The sequence below is a fragment of the Cyclopterus lumpus genome, chromosome 7 (genome assembly GCF_009769545.1).
Source record: "Cyclopterus lumpus isolate fCycLum1 chromosome 7, fCycLum1.pri, whole genome shotgun sequence".
NCBI lineage: Eukaryota > Metazoa > Chordata > Actinopteri > Perciformes > Cyclopteridae > Cyclopterus > Cyclopterus lumpus.
In genome coordinates this window covers 11237199-11260532 of record NC_046972.1, presented here as the reverse complement: position 1 = coordinate 11260532, position 23334 = coordinate 11237199, and positions in this window count along the sequence as shown.

The following is a 23334-nucleotide window of genomic DNA, read 5'->3' as shown; positions in this document are numbered from 1 at the left end:
AACACTGAAAGTAATAGTTCAGTTAAGACATTTACATGTTTTTTATAGTTGCCGGACTATAACCTGAGGTGTTTGATAGTCGATGTCGGACAGGATGTGTGGATGTGTTGTGGTCTCCCTGCTAATAGGAGATAGGAGATATAAAGATGCCCCTATCAGCAGGACTATTTCATGTGTCACTGCCTTTCAAAATGGTTAAAAATCACAGTTGAAAAATGAATACTGTTTTCTGATCTGATACCTCTATGGTAACAAAAGCTAAGTTTTTAGTGTTAAGTAAAGATCATGGTTTAGGTTAAAATGCCCACTTGGCTAAGGTTAGGACACACTCTGTGCTCAGGGTTAAAATAAACAAGTGTTGACTGTAAGAAACAGGAAGCAGTCTCCCATGTCAAAGTCCAATGTTTTGTTGTCCCATCCAACCACCCCAACCTCACCCTGCTGTGTTCTTTGTGGCTCTCTAGAGGTCTTTGTCACTTGAATCTAAACTTATGTTAACAGGGAAACCTATTGCCTCGCCTGTAGCCTACCTGTGTATGCTATGTGTTGCATTTGGACCAAAGTTGTTGTTGTTGTTGTTGTTGCACATAGGGTGTTGAACGTTTGCAGACATAAACATAACACATAACAAAGTGACTGATACACAGGAGAAATAGTAAAGACTTTTGGAAACATGCTATTATGTGCAACTGGCCTTCCTGGATCATATTTATCATCTCAACAGCATCTGGAGCAATGCACTACAATCAAAACAACCCCTTGCTTTTTTAAATTTGAACAGTTTTGGTCTGTATTGTTAAGTTCAACCGAAATTCTGAAAGATGTCCTGAGACCAGTAATTTAAAATATAAAGTATTTATATTTTAAAGAATAAGGATCATAAGCATATATTTCTGTCCCAGCTGGGCGCGCTCACGTGTCGTTGGGCCCACAGACTATAATAACGATTTATATGAATCAAAATCTGTTAAAATAGTTAACTGTCCACCGCCTTCACGTGAGAGGACAAATGCCACGCCTTACAGGGTTTCGAAAGGTTAAGTACAATCCATACACTGAGCATAAAGCTTCTCCATTGGTTAGTATCAGGTATGCATGCATATACCTCAACTACACAGCATGCTATTTGCCTATCAGTACAAGGAGGAGGACTTCTCTAAGCAATAAAACACAATGCTACTTCCCTTATCTCTTCCCTTTTGGCCCTAAACAGTAAGATGGGCTCCTTCAAAATAAATGCCTCTCTTCCAGTCTCTTAGGGAGACCACTACTTTGACCACGCCTCCTTGGATCAATACATTCCATTCATACCTGAGTCATCTTTATAGTTATGATAACTATAAAACATAAAACAATCAGCATACAGTTACAATAATACTTATTCAGTGATTACACCTTTACAGTAACATACTTATACAGTGACAGTGACTTTTCTCCCATGTTTTCCTAACACATTCCTTCAGAATATTCTTCATAATATCCCTCAATCACCTTATTGATTATCATATCCTTCTTATGTATTAATTTAAAACATGGACTTTCCTATTTACATGTGCAAGTATATATAAAAAACATTACAACTCTACAGTATGCTTATGATTTTCAGAATGCACCAGATGAACATTTTCAAGCAAATAGCATGAAAGACTGATAAGTAATCCAGCTATGCTTACAGTTTTAAAGCTTGTAACATAACACAAAGGTGAGAAGATGTTTGAATGGTATCATTTGGTTTGGCTCCAACTGGCTCACTCTTTTTACAGGTGAATTAGAACGTCTGCAAACAAACAGTTTCTCTTCTTGCAGAAACAGAAGAATATGTGCTGTTGGACATTTGCTTTCACTTACCCCCACCACTCAACTCCCTCCTGATTTCACCTCAGGCCAAAATGTCGCTTTTACTCTTTTCGTCCTGCTGTTTCACCTTCTCTTATATGACCATCCCCTGTTCCCCTGCTGTGGGCCAACCTGCCATGTAAAGAACCGTCTCTGTGGAAAGAGGGGCTCCACAGGTGAGAGCAGCCTGAGGACAAGCTCTCCTGCTGGGCCGCGACACATGCTCACACACTCTGCCCTTTCTCTGGAAGCTAACCTCTTTCTTCGACATAGCATTGCATTTATTTGGCAGAAGCTTTTACCTTGCAATATGTTAATTCCAACCACGTAGGAGCAAGAGCGTAACCCTTTTCTTAAAGATTTATTTGTGTTATATAGGCACATATGCAATCAGGCAGGCATTCTCACACATACTTGAAGAAAACAACCTGTTGACTGGCATGTTTATGAATGCCTGTGATATTTGCTGTTTGCTGTTTCTGCACGTGCTCTTGGCTCACCCCCCTGCTAGGATGAGCTTTATCATCATGGCCAAATGACTTAAGGAAGAATCCATGCAAGTAAAAAGTGCACAATACAGAGTATGTTTTAGAATAACATGTTGTGTTGCTGTGCGTTCCCTCTCTCTGCCTTCGGCCAAGGCACGACACAGTTGGAGGAAGGCAGAGAGGTAGGACTCAGATATAGACGGCCACGCCCTGCTGCGTCTTGCTTTCAGTCCGGAGCTATTTCAGAGGTTATTGATGTGTTCGCCAACTGGGAGGTTTCTTAACAACTACCCTGCTGCAACAGGTTACAAGTCCAGCTTCCCGCTCATTAGGCTCTAATTGATTGTAATCTGGCCTTTGAGAAGTACTGGCCCGCTATGGGGTTGTTCTGCACATGTGAGGGCCCCCACTGTCCCTTCTACTTGTCCACCTCACTCACCAGCAGGGTCTGCAGTACACACACAATCGGCCCTCTCAGATGTAATCATTAAAGCGGGTGGGATAGCATGAGTTCTTTCATACATCAGGCCTTGTGGACCAGCTTGAGAGCGGGGACAGTGGCCACTCTGCCTGCCCAGTGGGAGAGCCCCATCCTGGGCTGCCTATTGTTGGCCTCACCCCTCGATTGGCTGCCTGTGGTTCTGGCTGCATTGGCTTGATTTGTATGCCAAGGTCCTGGACCAAAGACAGCCATGCAGGGGAGCTGGGTCAATATTGGTTTTGAGAGCTAAAGGAAAAATGTCAAAATGTTAAATTCTATTGACTTCCCCCCCACTGTTATTTGTTTCTGTGGCAAAAGGCCTAGTGGGCCATTAGTGTAAACAGGGCTTTGTCTTAGGGCTCAGCTTCCAGCGGGAGGCTCATGAAACAAAACCCAGAGATAGAGGGTCTGGTGTGGCTTAAAAATGGCTGAGCTGTGGGGCTGAAGAGAGACCTTAAAATGACAAAGACAACCTTTTTTCCGTATATGACACTGTTGCAGTACGCATGCCATCTTGACCGCTGAAAGGGCTTTTTGGCATTTGGAAAGACCTGTCTGTAAGAGCTTCAGGCTGATTATTAACATTCTTTAGTTACTTTATCAAAAGGTACATATCAAGAGAATACATAATATGACTTTTTGTAGTCTCTGATTTAATATTTACATGGGTCACACATGTTTTACCTTATCTCTTCCTGCAAGCATGTCCTATGCTTTTCAGTATCATCCATATGTATTGTCTTTTCCACTGTGTCTTTGTTCAGAGGTCCACAGGGTAAAAGTGAGGAGCAGCTGTTTACCAGCAGTACATCCCTTTTGCCCTCAGCTCTCTCCTGTCTCTTTCAGCCCTCCAGGATCATGGGATTCTTTTTTAAATCACTTCCATTAACATGGAGCCATAAAACTGTTCCCGCTTGAGTGTTTTCACACCCTCCTCCTCTTTGCTTTTTCCTCTGGTACTCCCTGCTTTCTTTTACCTATTCCCCCCTAACTTTATTATGTGCAGGCTTTTGTGCTGTTGCAACAAGTCACTTCCTCTATGGGCAGACAGGGAGGGAACATGGAAATACTCAGGGAAAGGCACAAAAAGGCTCGGGGGCAACTCTTAAAAGTAAAAAGTTAACTTTTGACTATGAAACAGAAGTCCATTCCTCAACCTGAATTGATTTATCTTTCTAATGTTTATCTACTCACTTGTATTTTACATATATCTAATTGCCTCTGTTATATTGAGTGTTATCACTGCTAATGGATTACTATGAATGCAGTCACACTGGAAACACAATGTGTGTGAAATTAAACATTATTGCAAAGTGAAATATTTCTCTCATTTGCTACCATTCAACCAATAAAGGTGCAGTGAAGCGAGCAATCCACCTACTTACTGACATGTCTTTCTTAACTGGGCAGTAAAGAAGTCGAACAAAACTGACTTTGCCCCCCTTCTTCTCGAAGCAAATTACATGTCCATTGCATGTAAGTGTGAGTAGGCATAATCTACGTCTTTGAATTGACAGATGAAGATCTCAGTTTAATAGATCAAACAGATCAAGTAGAGGAAAGATAAACATCGCTGTCTACCTCAGTGCTATTGCTACAGCTAATGAAGTCCTGGTTTTGTGCATTTGTCTTTTATTAAGGGAAAAAAGAAGGGCAAAAGGGATGCATACATACACGATGTGTGTGTGAGTGTGTGTGTGTGTTGTGGACAAAAGCATTTGTTCTAACCAGGTCAGTAGGTTTATTCCGCCTCTGGAGACCTTGACGGCCTACTGGAAGTCCGACTGTCCGTGACCCTTTGAATTCATACATAATGCCGCTCAAGGGTCGGGTAATTTAGAACTCTGGCCTTATTGCAAAAATCAAGATGTTGAAGAAGTGTTGCAGGTTAAGAGCAGCAGTGACAGTAGAAACACAGAGAAGTCTTGGACAAGATAGAGTACCTGTTTGTGCAACTTGTCTTGATTGCTTTGTATCATTCCTGGTCAGCACCAAAGAAAACAAGGAGTATCATGTAGTTCACTCAGCTTTCATGGATGATACATTCTCCAGAATTGTGTTTTGTCAGTGTTTCATTCAGTGACTTTTTTTTCAATCACTGATTGTAATGCTCTGCTTGCAACAGTATCAATGTATGCCAGTCTCAAAGGAACTGATTCTGTAGACCTCATAAACATATCAGTAAGTCTGAGCAACAGCAAACAGAGCATGGCTTGCAAAACATCATGCTTTGTGAAAAAGTGTAAAGATTCAAACGTTAGTATTGTACTAAAATGATGCATTTTCTGAAGACGTAACGGTACATCAGCATGTTCTTTTCCTTCTTCAGGGACCCGTGGTGTCGGTCCGTTCTATGTTCTGTTTGACACTGGACAGACCCTCCTTCTCCACCAGGACAGAGACGTGGTGGATGAGCATGAGCATAGCCTGTTTGACTCAAGAGGACAAAAAGCTACAGTGCAAAGAGCGGAAAAAAAAGGCACCCGTCACCACTGTGAGTTAGCACATGTAAAATAAATATATCAGTTGTAAAAGGGGGGCCCATTTGGTCACGGCACGTCCTCCCACTCCCCATCTCGCCCCGCATACGCCAACAAACAACCCACAATTCCCTTCAGCCGGGGGTGACTTTGCATGAACATATTTGCTCATTGTGATTGCCAGCTTTTTGCCAGCCCCTTCTGGTGAGAGAGTGAGCAAACATGCCCCTCTCCCCTGTGGACCTGCTGTAAACCAAAGACTGAAAGACGCATAACAAAAGGAGGGGAAAAGAGCAGTCAGAATGGTAAAGAAAAGTGGGGTGAAGTTTGAAAGCATCACAGTTGAAATAGAACGATAAATAGACTGTTTGACTCCACTGCTACTGATACCAGGCGTATACCTCTTTACAGCCGCAGAGTAAAACAAAGGGCGAATATAGCACAAACAATAGTAACTTCAAAATGTTCTAAGCCAATAAAAGACCTATTTATCAGAATAACTGATAATCATTGTGTGCTTGTGTCTTCTCAGCTTCCTGTGTTTCCTCTCTGAGGACTGTCCTCAGTCAGATAGAGTCAAAGGAGTGAAAAGCCAGCTAGCATGTGGACTGAGGTCTTTGCCCACTGTGAGCATTGCCCGGGGGAATGGTTGGACAAAACCAGACTCTAACACCTGACACCTCACTGTGAATGATCCTCTAAAGAGTGCACATCCTCCTCACCCAAATCAACCGAGCCATTTACTCACTCTTATTTTTCTATCCTTGCGAGAACTGTATTCATTGTTACAATTATGAAGTGAGGATATTTCATTGAAAATCACTTGAAGAGTATTATTTGCGTTCCTGGTTAGCGTCAGATTCAGGCTAGATTTAAACCAGAGTGGGACATGTGAGCATCAGTGTAAGGGAATGTATCAAGGTCCTCATAATGAAAACATATATACTTGCTGAAAACACAAGGTGAAAAGTGAAAACAGAGCCACTGCTAACTTTCGTTCAAGTCCAGCAAGAGAAGGATGGCATTAGTCACCTGGAAACTTGAGCTACGTTTGTCATCCCACAAAATGACATCATGAGAAGGCACCTGCTTGTAGGACACCAAACACACTGCGTGCCCAGGAAACAGCTGTATCTATTGTTGTCTGGTGTTTTGGTTTATGGACAACATGAACCTCTCAACAAAGCCAAGTCCCTGCGGACGACAATGGTCTAAGTAGGAGGCAGAGTGAAGGGCATGCAGTGTTAAATGAAGTGCAATGTCAGCCTTTACTTGTTTTTATTGGGCAGCCAAGTGGATGGTGCAGCTCTGTTGGGGGCTGCAGTAAAAGAGGATGGAAGATTCTTTCACACTAAGGTGTCTATCCTGTTAATAGGCTCATTCATAATGCTGGAAGTGTCCAGTGGTGGCAGTAGCAGGGTCCACACACACACACACACACACACACACACACACACACACACACACACACACACACACACACACACACACACACACACAGGCTGGTGTTGTCGGGATACTTCTGTGCCTTGGGATTGAGCGTTGGGATGGTGATAGTAGAGTAGTCTGGATATTCTGATAAAGGTCAAGTGCCCAAACCAACCAATTTTTGGATTTTACTAGTCAGCTGAGAGCTGATCAGGCTATGCATAAATAAGCTACTGAAGCATAAATGAAACAGCAAGATAGACAGCAACTTTGTAGCTATTCTGTGAAAAGCACTTTAGTTTCATTTAGATTTGGGAGACATGCACTACCTCCATTTTAATCTAGCCTAAGAGCATATTGATGGTATGGTGAAATGCACATAGTGTATTTAACATGTTTGATATGTTTGGTGCAGCTGAGGTCTGCCAGATGATTTAATTGATGATCCAGGCCAAGCAGATTTGGCCAATAGGACTATGATCAGCCCAATAATCCTTTATGCGTCCCAGCCTAAACTGTGCAAGAGAAGCCTGTACTTGCCCGTACCTGCTTTTTAACTGTTAAATTAGTCCTACAAGAGGAACATTTATTTGCATTCAACAGACTCAAACTTGACAGCAGAACAATGACTTCAGCTCTACAGTAGTGGTGAATGATTTATGTTGTGTTTTGTTTGATGCTAAATAAATAAATAAAGAACTTGTGTTCCTTTTAACCTTTAGTCTCTGAACTTTAAAACGTTTTTTTTAACAGAACATGCAGAGGCAAAAAGCCGGATGTTATTTCATTAAGGCATTACTCGTGTCTGTACTGAGGGAGGCACTGTTGGATTTGTTCGTCCATAAATAGGTATTTCCAAAATGGTGATTAAGCTCAGAGAAAGAAATGTCAGCCTTTTAAACAGCTGGCAGACATAACTCATCTTGTCATATTGTTTGAATATAAAACCTTCAGAAACAACTAACTGGAAATATAGTATAAGGATTGCATCAGCAGTTCACTTTCTACCTCGACGTATTGAAGCAGTTTATTAAAGTGAAACAAGAACACAGTTTGCTTTGAAAATCTAAGCATTTACAACTATTGAGCACAGGATTAAATGTGTTTTCTCTCAAAAACCTGGAATTAAAAATAACTCACAGTGCTTATTTTTGCACACAAAGAAGAAGCTGATCCACTAATCCGATGCCACAGGTGCACAAATACCTGTGTAAGCAGAGTTAATACTGATAAAAGCTCTTGGAAGAAGAAAAAAGGAAATCGGAAAAGTTCCCACACTTTGATTGTTTTGTTTCTTTCTTTCTCTTTCTTTCTGTCCTTTCTTTTCTCATTCCTGCCAAAATGTAAAGCAGTGTGCCAGCCATGAATGACAATAAATGATGGGGGACAGAAAAACCAACATTGACTCGTGTAACTCACCTGTTGGTGAGAGTTTTTGTTTGGTGTTCATTCAGACAGCGGGCGGCTGGGGCCCCTCCCTGAGGCAGCGCTGGTTCCCAGGTAGAGCGATGAGAGATGGGAGGAGAGTTCCCACCACCTCCCTAACCGTTCTCACCGTAGCTCATTGGTTAGACGTTGCCTCATCGCTGAAACACGACACTCTCGCAGCAGTGCAGGCAGGTGTATGAGGCTGCAGGGCCCGAGGAGCTGGGAAGTGTGTGCCAGACACGAGGACAAAGAGATGTGTGAGGAGGAGGAGGACGAGGAGGAGGAGGAGGAGGGTGATGAGCAAGTTTCACTCAAGCTTTGTCATACCTTCACACTCTCAAAGTATCATTCATGTGTGGCGTTATTGAGCTCCTTGTGTTTGGGAGGAGCAGTAGCCTCCCCTTTGTGTTTAGCAGCTGCTCCACCAACCTGAGCTGACAGGTGTACACAAACAATGGATATTTTGCCAATATAGGCAAATTAGTCTCAAATGGGGATGGTTCCCACAGAAATCACTGTTGCCTTAGAAGCAGTGGCGGCTGGTGGAATTTGTTTTGTCCCCGTTGATTTTAACGGCTTGGGTCTTCTTGGCCGTTGTCAAGTCGTTAAAAAAAGCGCCTGACGAGAACGCGCAGCTTTTGGGCCAGATGACTTTGGCCCAAAGTTGAACCTATTTTAGGAAGCGTATAGGCTAAATTGTATATCACTCATTTATATATTTAATCAGTAATAGGCTAAACTGCTTCTTAGACCCGTCTCTTCTGGGCCAAAACGATTCGGCCTCAGCTGCAGCCGAGACATGCAGACAGGCAGAGAGGAGGTGCAGGAAGTGCAGGAAAAGCATATATTGTGCGCAGATATCCTATTTTATCTCCAAAACACAAATATTGACAATTTGTATAATTTATAAATATAATTAATATTATTATTATAATTTCTGTATACTTTTTTTATATACTTTTTTTTTTTTGTGGCTCAAGGTGGGTGGGCCAGGCCCCGTGGCCCTCTATTGGCCAGCCACCACTGCTTAGAAGGGATTTGGTAAAGACAAGTATGTCAGTTTGTCTTTATTTTGGCTGTCCATCCTCACTAAGCTGGCATTATGACTTCCAGTACTTTCCTCTGTTTTCCTTCACCTTTTGACATCTATATGTATATGTATATCTACATGTCTAAATACAAATTATTTGAAAATGCCAGCACGGTTGGAAAAGAGAAAACCATTCAATTTGATTGACAACTTGAGACTTCACAAAATCACAAAATGTGGACCAGCTTGTCAAGGTTTCCGTTTTAGTATTGAGCCGAATCATTAAGCCACTGTGTATTTTTGTGTAAAATGGAACATGACTGTGGCATTGATGGAAATTAAAGGAATATTTGTTTAGAAAAAACTGCGTGTGAGGTTCAACAGTTCAGTAACGCATTATCTCAGTTGAGGCTGGTGTAACTTTCTGAATGAGGAACAGGTACAAGCTTGAACTTGCTCTGCACCTGGGAACGTCATGTACTTGTGGGTAGCTTCCTGAAGCCAGCTCTTATCACATCAGCAGCCAATAGTGACTTCCTGGTGTGGCTTTCAACAAGACATGGTTTCTTCCCCACCTGGAGAGGTGTTTTCACCTCAGTGTGACTGACAAGCAGCAATAACAGGCGAGACGCAATTCAATCTTTTTAACTGTTTATAGGTGTTAGGAGGTATTTATGAAAGTAGTGGGGAGGGAGCTGCGCAAAATCTGATAAATTGCCTAACTTGAGTCGGTTGGGTCTGCATACAGACAATGACGAATGTTACCAGACCTCTGTAGCCAACCTCTCAACTCTGCTTGAGGCTAGTGGCACATGATGGTGATTTTCAGGTTAGAAGAAACATTGTGTGTGATCTCAAAATTCTCCTATCCACCCAAAAACTCAATTAATAAATTAAATCATTTTAAATTTAAATCTGTTTGCTACATTTCTACTTCTAGGGCGTAAAGTGTTGGTCAGCATCTGAAAAAGAGTGGGACAGATGCAGCCCAGATAATTTGTTCTGGTGCTGTTTACTATTCATGATCAGAAAGTATTGTGTTTAATTATAGCTGAACAAAGTTGTTCTCCTTGACAACTGATCCCTCGGACTCCCTTGGTTCAGTGAAAGGGTTTGCCACCATGACGTTTATTCATGGCACCTGTAATATGACATAAAAAGAGCACAATTCAAGCCCAAATGAGTATGTGTGGGTGTAAAATATATTTTCTGAATACTAAATGGCCGATACTGTGGTGAAATATTGAACTCCACTGTTTGTTTTTTACTGAACTTAAATAATCAAGAGCACGTATGTGTGTGGGAGGGAGGGCGGGTGCCTCTGGCTTCTGCCTCTGTTAATGTGTCAGTCTGCAAGCGAGGCAATGAGCCCGGCTGTGTGCCTGCTGGAACTGCGTGTGTGTGTGCAGGCACGTGTGTCTGTGTGTGTGTGTGTGTGTGTGTGTGTGTGTGTGTGTGTGCAGGCGTGTGTGTCTGTGTGTGTGTGTGTGTGTGGGTGTGTGTGGGTGTGTGTGTGTGTGTGTGTGTGTGCGTGCGTGGCTTCTGGAACTGCGTGTGTGTGTGTGTGTGTGTGTGTGTTTGTGTGTGCGAGGCTGCTGACGGGACCTGTCACTATCAGGCCCTCACATCTCTGGCACTGTCTGTGTTGACACTCTGCCCGAAGGGGAACGAGTCTGCAGAGGTTGAGGAGAGCAGCGGTTTCCCACGGCTGCTGCTCTCCGCCTAGGCCCTGCCTCTGCATTCCAGGGCTGCCAGCACTCTGTAAATGTTTGGACAGCCTTGAACAAATAACACACCTTGAAAGGCACAAGCACAGGCCCTCTCTCCCTCTCTGCACACCCCTTCTCTTCATCCGCCTCCTTAAGCGCACATCTCTAACACCCTCAACCCAACCAAACCACAAATCTACCTCCTTCGCAGCCACCCGCCCTGCTACTGCCACAATTAAAACTTTCCCAGCTTTGCTCTCATGCAAAAATATACACCAACCTGTACTGTGTTACTATTGTACACTTGCGTATATAAACACACTGACACACACCTGTGTATATGTAAATACACACAAGCCTAATATTTTGTGACAGCTGGGCCGTAGCTGTTTTAACTGTGCAGGATTATCTTTACACACACAAACATAGAGCTATAGGGGAAGTCAATTGTTGTAAAGAAAACAAACAAAAATTCCACGTGTACCTCATAACATGCATAAAATGGACCTCAGAAGAATTTTGAGCCAGCATAAATGGGAAAAGTAGTTTCTGGTTTATTCCAGTGTTATTCAATGCGATACTTGATTATAATTAACAGATGATGTGTGATGATAAAGTCTTGACAGCCTTTGTAATCGAGGGGCATCTGCCCTGAGCAGCAGCCCCTCCCAATTATTATTGAATTATGAGCTTCATATGATCCGGAAGCAGCTTCTAATCTGACTGAACACAATTGTCAGCGTGCATAAGTTCAGCCCAATTTCCTAGGAATCATTAATCGTTCTTATGTTAAATAACAACGTTTTCTGTCAATGCAGGAAATAGCGTGCCCTGTATAAGGAATTTGCATGTCAAAATTGATGTTTGTCTTTTTATTTACCGTAATCATGACCTTTCACAAATCTCATCCATTGCCAGGAACAGAACATTAAAAAGATGTTGGCATTGGATGTAACACAACGTTGCCGCTGAATATATTCAGATGTATGTTCTGGTATGTGGTAGGGTTGGGAGGATCCTGTCGTGGCTACAGAGTAGTAGAATCCTACTGGTTGGTCTGTCTACAGTAGGCGAACAGTGAGATTAGCAGGAACAAGGGCCACTGTGGGAAGAATTGGCCATTCAAAACAAGCAGAAAAGATCGCACAGGCACAAGGCTAAATTGGACCATATGTGCTTGTATGGTAAGTTTTCAAATATGTTTTAAAAAGGCACAATTGTGCTCTACAAATGCATAAACCTGGATAATCTTTTACATCAAACCCGGGCAGAGTGAAATAGTGTTCATGGGAAAACTTCTCACGAGGAACAACAATCAGTTTATTTATTCTGTAAAACAATCTGATAGAAAATTGGGGTGTGTTCAAGAATATCTCAGTTACTACGACCGTGAATATTTATTGTAATATTCATGCTCCCTTATAGGTCAAAGGCTATGCTGGGGTAAAAGAGCCCTTCTGATATGAATATTAGCAAGACTTTGAAAGGCTTGATCTGATAAGGGAGAACAGTTTGAAGAGCAGTATGCAGCATGTTTTGGTACACACATCCACCCCCAACAAGCACACACAGTGTTTACATGGCCTCAAAACCACACAACAACGACCTGCCAAAGAGGGGCAGTGAACATGATGACAGCTCTCAAGCTTGGTTCAATGAGCTTGTAATCATAAAACAAAAATACACTTTTAAGATAATGCTTCTCCCTAAAAGTCTTCATGTTGGTGATTAAGACATTCAAGCTGCTGTGAATCAATAACATCCCTGCCATTCGAGCAAATGTCTGCGTAATGTAGCCATTTGTCGGCCATGCCCTCCCTCATGCAGCATGTGAACAGTACATTCATTAGGCATCAGGCTTGATGAGCAATAACGAAACACGATAATAGTGAGGCTGATGAATTTCCGAATCAACCACAAACACGAGCACCCTGATGTCTGCCAGCAGCTGTGGAATCCGGAGTTTCTTGCTCATAGTAAATCCCACGAAACATAACTCAGGACAACTTCCACTTCACTCGGCGGGCAGCGGCCACTCAAACGCGGCTCTGTTTTCATTGTCGGGAGGCCTCGGGTTACATATTTCTGTAATTTGGCTTTTATGCTCAGCAGTTTTGCAGCTGTGATGACATTTGGGTGTCGCCCCCCTGTTTCTCACGGTCTCGCTGCCTACGCTGCTCCGGCCGCTGGTCGTTGGCCAAGACGGAGGTCTGTGTGTCAGCCCCCACTTCTTGTGTACACATGAACACTGAAGGAAGCTGCTTTTGAAAAAAAATATTCCTGGCAATTGAATTAAACCACAGTGGGCTTTTTTTCCCCACTGGGTAATTTTTCCAAACTGTAGCTCAGTAGTTTCAGGGTCTCTGAATGACTGCACACTGAAGCGGTTCATTTAACTGCCAATGCCAATGTTTTTATCTTTGACATTTCAGGTTCTGCAAGCTTTTAACTTGTTGAAATGTGCAATCCGCTGTGGTTCTTTACTTTTGACTTTCATGTTAACATATTTGACTTGTCAGTTTTATGTTATTTCTATAATGTTCTGTTTGTCAAGTGTTAAAACAGTTTTTTAAATCATATTTAGGAGGGAAGGGTTGACTTAAAAAAGAAATCGGTCCACTAATCCCTAATCATACTTCACTCAAGCTGCCTTGAACACAAAGAAGCTAATATTTCTTCAAGTATACCCACTGTGTACTGAGGTTACTCCAAATAATCACTTTTACGTCTCGTCTTCCTCTATCAACAGGCAATCTGAAATGATTTCCTGGTCGGGAGGGACCAGTGGGCAATTTGGGAGCAGGTTTGGGAGAGGTTTGGGTCTCGGGGCGATCGTGGGGGTTGCTCCCCCACGATCGCCCACGCTTGTTGTCAGCTGTCCTCCCGGAAACTTGGGTCCAGCTGCTGCCCGTTCCACCAGGAATGTATCCCTGGGTCAGATGCCAGGAGTGTGGTGGCACATTAATAACAAGAGTGACCACTGGCCCGGGCCACTTGTGAGTTATTAACATGGCACACTCAAATCTTTCCCATTCCCCCCAGATACCCCTCCCATAACCACCCGCTCTGACAGCAGCTGCCGGACTCTCGGTTTCCCAGAGTCAGGAAGCAGGGAGTGTGTAAGCATGTGTGTGTGTGTGTGGGTGAGTGTGTCTAGGGGTGGGGACTTTATGGGGTTGTGGTATTTGATTAATTGGTCAGATATGCATACCAACGGTTCCTGTTTTGTCGTGGCTTAGGCTGATTTTTCTAATCGCTCAACACAGCTGGGACTGTGTAATAGCAAAGCTCTGGAAACATTATCAGTACAAATCTAGGGCACAGTTTGTCAGCAGAAAGTCAATCAATCAATCTGTAACGGGAACAGGTTAATTTATTGTCAATATATGAGAAATATAACAGAAAAAATGTGTTTTTATTGAAGTGGCTGTAAGGACACACAGTGGAAAAATGTGAAATGCACAAACTTGTGGTGGAGTAGGAAAAAACCTTTGAGTGACTGGATGTGGTTGTGAAAGAAACAAGACATTCAGAGCCCCTGCATGTGATTCACTTCCTGGCTCTGCACCATCAAACATAACGACGGCTCTGAAGTGCCTTTGAAATGTCCAATGGAACAGAAATAATTACTCTCATTTGTAGGCCATCTTATTTAGAATGCACTCAGTATGGAGTCTCAGGCGGAAAGTACATCACAGATGTTAGAAGTCCATTTATTTTCTCTGATCACCCGAATGTGAATAATGTTCGTCGTTGTTTGAACTGGGTTGATTGGCAGAATTTAAGGACTCCACTCATGTGGCTGTGTATGAGCCAGGGAGTGTGTTACAGGGCCCAAAAGCTCGCGGACGGCAGTTTTTCTTTACATAGTCTCTCAGCATATTCAGGCAGTGAGCACCTGGGCGGATCATTTTGGCCCTAATGATATGGCCTGACAACAAAACAACCCAAAAGGTACTTGAGGAAGTTTTTTGGAGCCTGGGCCTAATTACAACACGGGACAAAAAAATCAAACCGCGCCGCACTTAATTGGCTTCTTTTCTTTCATGGTCCTATACATGGTCATTCAATCATGAGATAGAGGCAAACAAAACCCTTGCTCTCTCCTTGACCCAAAACACTCCCCTAATTGCCACTGCATGGTCAGCTACAGCTGTAGGTGGAATATCCTTAAGTAGAGGAACCGAAAACTCCACACAGCACTATAAGATAAACATACAATGATACATCAGGGGGAAGAACGTCATTATTTCTATACTTTAGCATTTGCTGCAACATTGTATCTCCATAAGTGTCACACAGGTGTGCCAACAATGGAATACCTGCAAAAAGAGTCAGATGACAGGAAGGTGGTCGGTATGTGAGTCCGACCACTTCCCTGATGCAGGTGCAAGCAGGTATTTTTTCCATTTATTATTTTGGATCGACCGTGCTCTGTGAATTCCACAGCAACAAATGCAACGCAACGCTCATGTTGAAATAACTCACATGAATCGCAGCCTACAAATCTACAGTGTGTCACGGTCATCTATCCTCCAGTTTCTCTCTATGCTTTCAGTCAGAAATGTGTGGTTTCTCTGGACTTTTTGGTTTGGCGATTGCTTCATGCGTCTGCTGTCGGGGTCGTGACCCAGCACACACACACACACACACACACACACATGTGGCATCTCTACGCATGCCAGAGCGCTGCTCCGCCAGCAAGACGACCGACAGGGCATGTGCAGACAGACACGGGCAGACAGACACTATGAAACAGCATGATGTCCACGTGTCGGTGGCCGACTTTTGGGGACTTCTCGTGGAGACTGGTAGCTATTAATAAATTCATCATGACAGTTTTCATGATCATGAGGAAGCTGGATGAAAGAAAAAGAAAAAGAAAAATAGAGGAGTTTTCTGTGAATCTCTATGAGAGGACACGCAACACTCAATCACTCATTCAGCTCAGATGAATACCATTCACAGACAGACAAGTGGAAGAGCTGTTAGTGGTTCTCTGTGTGTGTGTGTCTGAGCCACATTGAGGCCACCGTGTGGGACCCTCCTTTCACTCTCTTCCCCTCGCACGGCTGCTTCTAATCTCTGACCCCCATCAATAAGATGCTTTCAGAGTCCATCAAACAGACGAGCTGCTGCACAGGCAGCCGAGCACCGCTGGGGGAGAACCATGGGAAACACTCTTAATTGTCCCACAAACTTTTTTAAAGAATATTAAGCTGCATTAGCTGACCATGAGCGTTTCTTCATGGGGCTTTCTTCTATGGGGCTACAGCAGCCCACTCAGCCAACAGGCCATTAAACGTGACAGGTCTTTGTGAAGAACAGAGAGACAAACCCAGGAAGGTGCAGCTAGCAAACTGCTGCTCAAATAAAGGGGAGGCTAACAGGTTGGCTAGTCTTGTGTCTGGTTTGCATCAAGTGCTCTGTGCTGCATGACTCGCTTCAACAGCCTCAGATCTATTAGGGGCTATTAAGGATCCCAGTGGAGTGAGTCTATACTGCTAGCCGTAACTCTGGCAGGGCAGATGCAAACAGACATAATATAGCAGGATGATTAGAGGTAAGATTTTCCAGCTTCAGTGATGTCATTGCTGCACAACCACACATCCTCTTGTTGGCAGTGCAACATACTAATTTGGTGGAAAACACAAATAAATACCAATAAAGAACGTTATGGTTCAACTTTGATTTGAGATACCTATCTCTGAGATATCTGTTATCACTCCAAAAATAATGCAAGCGAATGGAATTTAATTGGTGGTGGAATTACTGAAAATTAAAAGAAAGAGATATAAATCAATAGAAACATCTTTTTAAATGGAAATGTCTGGTTAAAAATATCTGCATGGCTGAATACCATCAGTTGTAGGTAATCTATACTGCTCATTTAACCTGCTTAATAACTAATTGAAACATATTTAAGAAAACAACATTATGGTGTTCAGTGTTGAAATGTTGAGTTTTGGTGACCGTTTTGAATATAGTTTGTGATTTACATCATACTTCCATGGGTTCATACACAGTAATGGCCTCTGTAATATGTTGCCATGCTTGAATTCAGTTATGTTCTGCAGTTACAGGTAAAGTCTTCCAAATATTTAGTTTCATTAGAGGTGAGTTGTTTTATTCCAGGTCCCTGACCCTGTCGCTCTCTAGGGCCTGGCTATATTGTCCATCACTTTAGCCACATGAAGAAGACTCTCTGAGCTTGGATGGAGTGAGCCATGTGTTAAGGTTGGTGTTAAGCAGCTGCGCCCTTTTTGTGCTCAGGCCTGAACTCGCCTCGGTGCTCTGAGTGACACCAGAGGATTTAGAGGGATTGGCCCAACATTCAGGAGGGTTTCACTCTTATTAGAGGGGTCAAGTCATCTCTGAGGCAAAGCATATGTAGCAGATGAGTGCAATAAAAGACCAGATGCATAAAACTCAGATCCAAGACTTTTAGTCTTTAGAAAGTGAGAAGGTTGTCTTTATTTTACTTAAGTTTTGCCAGAGAAGATGAAAACAACTTGTTTGCTCTATATGGCCTATTTAAACTCATTCTCATCTTCTCACCTAAAACACATAACCAGTGACTTAAACACATTTACTTCCCAACAGATGTTGTATTGACTGCTCCTTTACAAATGAAAAGGCTAAATTTCTTCCTTCGTTTCACTCATTCAGTGTCTAATCGGTTCACTGTGACCTTGTGACATCATTACTCAGAAACATCAGAGATCGTGGTCCTCTTTTGGGTCCTGAAAATGGCATATGTTACAAAGAATGGGCTCTCCATTAATCAAAAGCAGTTAGGCACTAAATAGGCAGATCCTGCAGGAACCAGGACGAGTGGTCCTCCCCCCTCGCCCGACCAACCAGCCACCACAGTTCATATCAGCCCACTGAAAGAGGATTCATCACCATGTCATCCTTAAATAATAAAAACCTATGAGGCTGAACATCCGTGTAGGCTGATGGGATTGGGATGAATGTGTGTGTGTGTGTGTGTGTGTGTGTGTGTGTGTCCACGATGCAGAAGGAGTGAGCGCCGATGGTCAGGAATGGGCGAGGCCTTCTTGTTGGCGACACAAAGCCGTTGCTGTGCAATCAGCTTGGTGTAAAATCGCCGCTCTGTGGCCCACACAAAGGCTCACAAAGGCAGGGGGCTGGTGGCTGGGGCGGGAGTGCGGCGACACAGCTGTGAGCAGAGCCTACACATCCCTGCTCAATATGGGCCCTCCTCATATCTGTAGCAACTTGGCCCCTGCTTCCGCCAGACCCCGGGATAATGGAGGCCCTCGGCAGACCCCTTTGTTGCAAACTTTTTCAGAGTTCCTTTATAGCCTAAATCTTAAATATTTCATTAGGCCTCCTTCGTCCCGCTCCCTTTCTTTCACTACCATTTTGAAGAGCATCACTGGGACCTCTACTCTTTACCCCCTTTCACTTGGGCACCGCCCTGAAGACGACAAAGGATTTCATCCAAAACTGTTTTGGGAACCTGCTGTTACTCAAAAACAATCATTGTTTATGTCATTGTTATATATTTAGAAAAAGCATGCATCGTTTTCTTCCTGTTTATGAATCAAATTATATATATACACAATTTCTAATTTGTATAGGAATCTAAGTTAATATAAAAAAATAAGGGACTTTCTGACTTTCTTCTTTACAAACTCGCAGCATTCAACTATGTAACATAAACACACCATTTATATTCTTATCATTTATATTTATGTTATTTGTATATGTGTGCATGTGAATGTTTATGTGTATTTTGTCTTATATTTTCATTATCATTTGAACATATTAAGATTTTATTGAATCATATTTTACATTTTTGTCTGGATGCTTTAATTGGTTTGTGTGGCATTTTGTCAGTTTTATATACTGTACCTGTACACGTTTTTTCATCTCAACTGTAATAAACTTGAATTCATCCAACCATAATGATTTGGTTGCTACTTCAATGAATGTTTGTTGATAATGTATTATTATGGGCTATTTATTGCTTATAAATGGTATTGTGATTTAAATGACAGATCACTAAATATAGATTTGAATACAGAATATATATCTGAATAAAATTATGGATGATGGAGTCCGTCACCAGAAATATGACTTTGTATGCACCAGTTCAAATGTTAAATCAGGTTAACAGCAGCAGATAGTTGACAGTGAAGTGAATGAACCTTTTAAAGAGGGTCTGAGTACATTGAACCTGATAATAAGGCAACTTTATTGAAATTCAAATATATTCATGACATATGGTCACATTAGCAACATTGAGTGTTAAATTAAGTGTTGAAGTCACAAGCTGCTCTGTGTATAGGAGGGCCACACATAAATGACATGTATAGAAGAAGTGACCAAACACTCCCATCCAAATATTAAACACTTGTTAATAACTTTTCCGGCCCTGCAGCAGAACTTCTGTCAGGATGGATAAAAAGGGCTGAAAGGGACTTGTCTTTATGCTAAGCCTTAAACTGGCATGGTTGGACAGAGTGACAAAGAGAAGCTTTTGTTAAAAAAAGAAGAGAGAGGGGTTGATTTATCCAACACTTTAAGGGACCCTAATGAATAATTCAGTGTTATCATTCAACTTGATGCTCGATTATTATGTTTTTCTTCTCTCTTCACACGTGAGGGACCCCGGCAGATAGGGGGTATCATGCAGGGGCACAAAGGGGGAAGTAATGCACGCACAAGGACAAAACAAGAAGGCTGCAGCGCAGTCACTCCGCTGTCAGCTTGATAAATATAATGTGTCACCAATTAAAAACTCATTGCCATTCTTTAATTCAGCCGAGGCCTTGTTAACCGCTGCCTGGCAGGGAGGCTGCCAGAGTAGCCACGGCCTCTGCGACCAGCACCACCATAATAGAGGCCCTGTTTTCCCATCCTTTTAAAACCTTGGCCGTTCCCTTTGGCATGTAAATAAGACATTCATTCGGCAGCACTTTTCCAATAGAAAAAATGACCATCGATGTCTTTGATTTTCATCTTTCTTTCCTGGGAAAACAAAGAATTCTATAGTTTAAGATTTTTATTCAAAAACCCCTTTTTGGACCTTTCTTAGGAAGCATTCTCATGGTAATTATGTTGACTCAACTTTGTGCAACGTGGCTATACAACGCATATGAACCCTAGCAGGAGTCCATTACAGAAATACCATTTAGCAAGCTGTTTCTGTGAGAAAGTCAAACGTTTAAGGGGCTTTTTTGTGGCGGTCGAGAACAAGGGTCCAAGAAGAGCAGCAGGAGTCCTTTGGAAACTTCAATGAAACTAAAGGCCTCTCAGGTCTGAGATACTTCCCAGCTGAAGTCAAAAGTGTTGAAAATGCAGAAAAGCAGGTTTTCTTAAACAATGTATAACTCCCTGTCAACCATGACTGCTGCGCTATTTAGCAACTATCTTCTTGGACACGGGATAAGTGGATGTCACAAACCCTTCCCATCATATCTACACAGACACAAATACAAATTATTTTGTCTTTTTTTTATTGATTCCATAAAACATGAGAAGGATATTCTTGCTGTACAGGAGAATGTACCTGCAGGAAATGAAACAACGAAAATACAACTTGTCATTGCCTTCCAGAACGAAACATATATGTGTGTCTGTGCCTGTGTAAGCGTTGCAAATCATTATTTTTCTGTTCTTACGCCGCTATGTTTAAGGTTTGATTTGGTTTAGGTTTAGGGACAAAATAGTTAGTCAGGGTGAGGAAAAGATTGTAGTTTGGGTTAAAATGACTAATTAGTTAAGGTTATGGGACCATCATCGATATGGTTAAAATAACAAGTACTCGTTTAAGGATTGTGATTTATGTTGAATGAGGCAAAGAAATAGGAAATGAACAGCAGTCAAACATTTTGTTGTTTGCGTCTATAAAGACGTCTCCTAATATTTGTCATATTAAAGGTTTCTCTGAAGATGCTGTCGTTGTTGTTCTCATAGCAAAAATATTGCCAAAGTTGAGGATCAATCAATTCTATGTGCTTGGTTTTAAAGCACTTAATTAAGTTCACAACATTGAGAACACGTTTTATGGATACACACAGGAGTTTTAGCTGAACTTTGAGGCGCCAAAAGGTTGTATAGATCCCAGGTTAGTTGTTTGTTTGTTGGGTCACTCGTTGAGTAAGATTTCCTTCTCCCACACACCATTTGTGTGACACAGTGCATCCTCAGCAGTGGGAAAGAATCCTGATTTGGAAACATTTCTAAGTACTGAATTGTAGGAATTCAGAGGTCACGCTACTTATAATTCCTTAACTCTCAATGTCCCTCATCAAGCCCATTTGAACAGTAACGTTGGAATGCAAAATATTCCATTTACCACTAAATGAGCCGGGTCATCCCGGACACATTAAAGTCCTGAGTGGAAAATAAAAAGAAAGAAGTATGAACATTTGAATGAGTGCAGGTCTCCCTCTTCAGCCCCCTACAACCCCCCCTCCTCCCCCTCTCTGCCCGCTCATTATCCCTGTCACACGGGACCAGGGCCCACTTGGCACAGCCTTGTAGACTTAATTGAATTAGACATACCCGCTTGTTTAGGCATTGTGTGGTGGCATGAGAATCTCCCAGCCATCTCTGTGAAGGCAGAAGAAAAGAGAGGCATCGGCAACACTTCATCGGCAAGATCTGAGAGTTGAAGATTCTCAGGGATGGGAGGGCTGCCATGAAATGAAGGACCACCAGTCTCCCATTGTGCCCCGGCTCTGTGCCAAGTGCAGAGTTGGATTTGTCCAGGGGTTTCACTTCATTTGACCCTGAGGTGTTGCAAAATCCCAGCTTCTAGCAAACTCAAAAACCCTCCCAGAATAGTTACTGGTGATATACCATTCATTAATTGGAATCTATTTCACACTGGGCTATACATAGTTTAGGGTCAATATTCATCTTTGGATGCTGCACCGGTGTGGTTTATATTTAATTATGGCCTCCAAGTGGAATCTGTAAACTTAAGATTTATCTTTTCTCTCTGTTAAAACCTCAGGGTATGTTTCACTTTCAGCCTATGCATGAAGGTCACATATTTTTGACATTTTCAGGTAACTAAAACATTGAATTTGCAGTGTGTTTTTATGTTAAAATAGTCCATGTCAGCCATCTGTTGTGGTGCTTGTAGGCTTCTTCTTAAACCATTCCATGCAGTGCTCGACAGCAGCAACAGCACTCACTGTGCCGGCTTAACCCTCTGACTTCAGGAGCAGGAGCTGACTTTAAAGTCAAGAGTCAGTCACTTTGTGACTAGGTTTTTTTCTTCTTTTTTTCCTTCTTTTTCTTTAAAATGGAAAGAAACCTCTTCTAATGTGATTGCCCTTTTCCATTTATCCAGATGGGGTCCAAATGGAGGTGCTACAAGGGGACGCCTAAGTGCTGTCACTACATAACGTCACCTCCCTAACCCCAGGGGTCAGGGCCAGATTGACACCATAACCCACAGTCCTGATCCTGCTTCAGCCTCTTTAGAGGTCCGCCCGGTCGGCAGTAATACGGCCCGCACGTTATTCATTTGGAGATCAGCCAAGCTGAAAAGATAAGCTGTGAATAATTGGAGCCCCCAGACCACGGAGAATCTGATGGGATCTTGGAGTATTTAACTTTTTCTCCATCTCTCTATACCCTCTTATAACTGGAGGACACCCCTTGTTAGATCCAGGCAGCCAGATGGGCGAGAGAGGTGTGGGATGATCTCTGGTGCTTTTGAGAGGGATGACACTGGCTGTAGGGGCCTGTCACTCATGTGCAGGGGGAGTGAATGTGGAGCTTAATGAATCCTCCACAGCCACCAGTGGACAAGACACAGCTCTGTGTGGACACCAGACAGCCAGACACTACACCATCCAGCCTCCTTTTCAGTCTTTCTCCTCGCCTCTCTCATGGCCCCTATCATTCTGACACAGAGTGAGGAACAATATTTTGAGTAGTTCCTAAGAAGTTCTTTTGATTTTCATGTAATTTTATTTTGGAAAGGAATACATTTCAAAACAAATATCAAGTTATGTGTCTTCAATTAAAAAGGCGTACATTTACACATAATGTGGTCCTCTCTGGCTTACAAGAAGTTGAGCTGTTGAGCTGCTGTGCCACAATAATATCCCCTCGAGACGCGAGATAACTCGTTAATAGAGCAGTCAAATCTCTCTGGGAGGTGGGACACTGGAAACAATTACACATGAAATGAGGCTGTTTGCTACTGTGGCTGCTGTAGTTAATCATCCCTCTGTCAAATTAGCATTCCCCCCGTCTGCATGGAAGACACCACAGCAGACAGACAGCGCATCGTTAGCCGCACTGCGCAACAAAGAGCTAGCAATGGGGAGGCTGCAGCTATACTGGTAATGTCAGGTCCCAGGTCAGCTTGGTCCAGAGCCAGTGGAAGCTCATGCTGCGCTCTGCCTGTCCAGTATTGTCATAACAGAGCAGTTTTACTGTATGAGGCAAGACGAGGTTG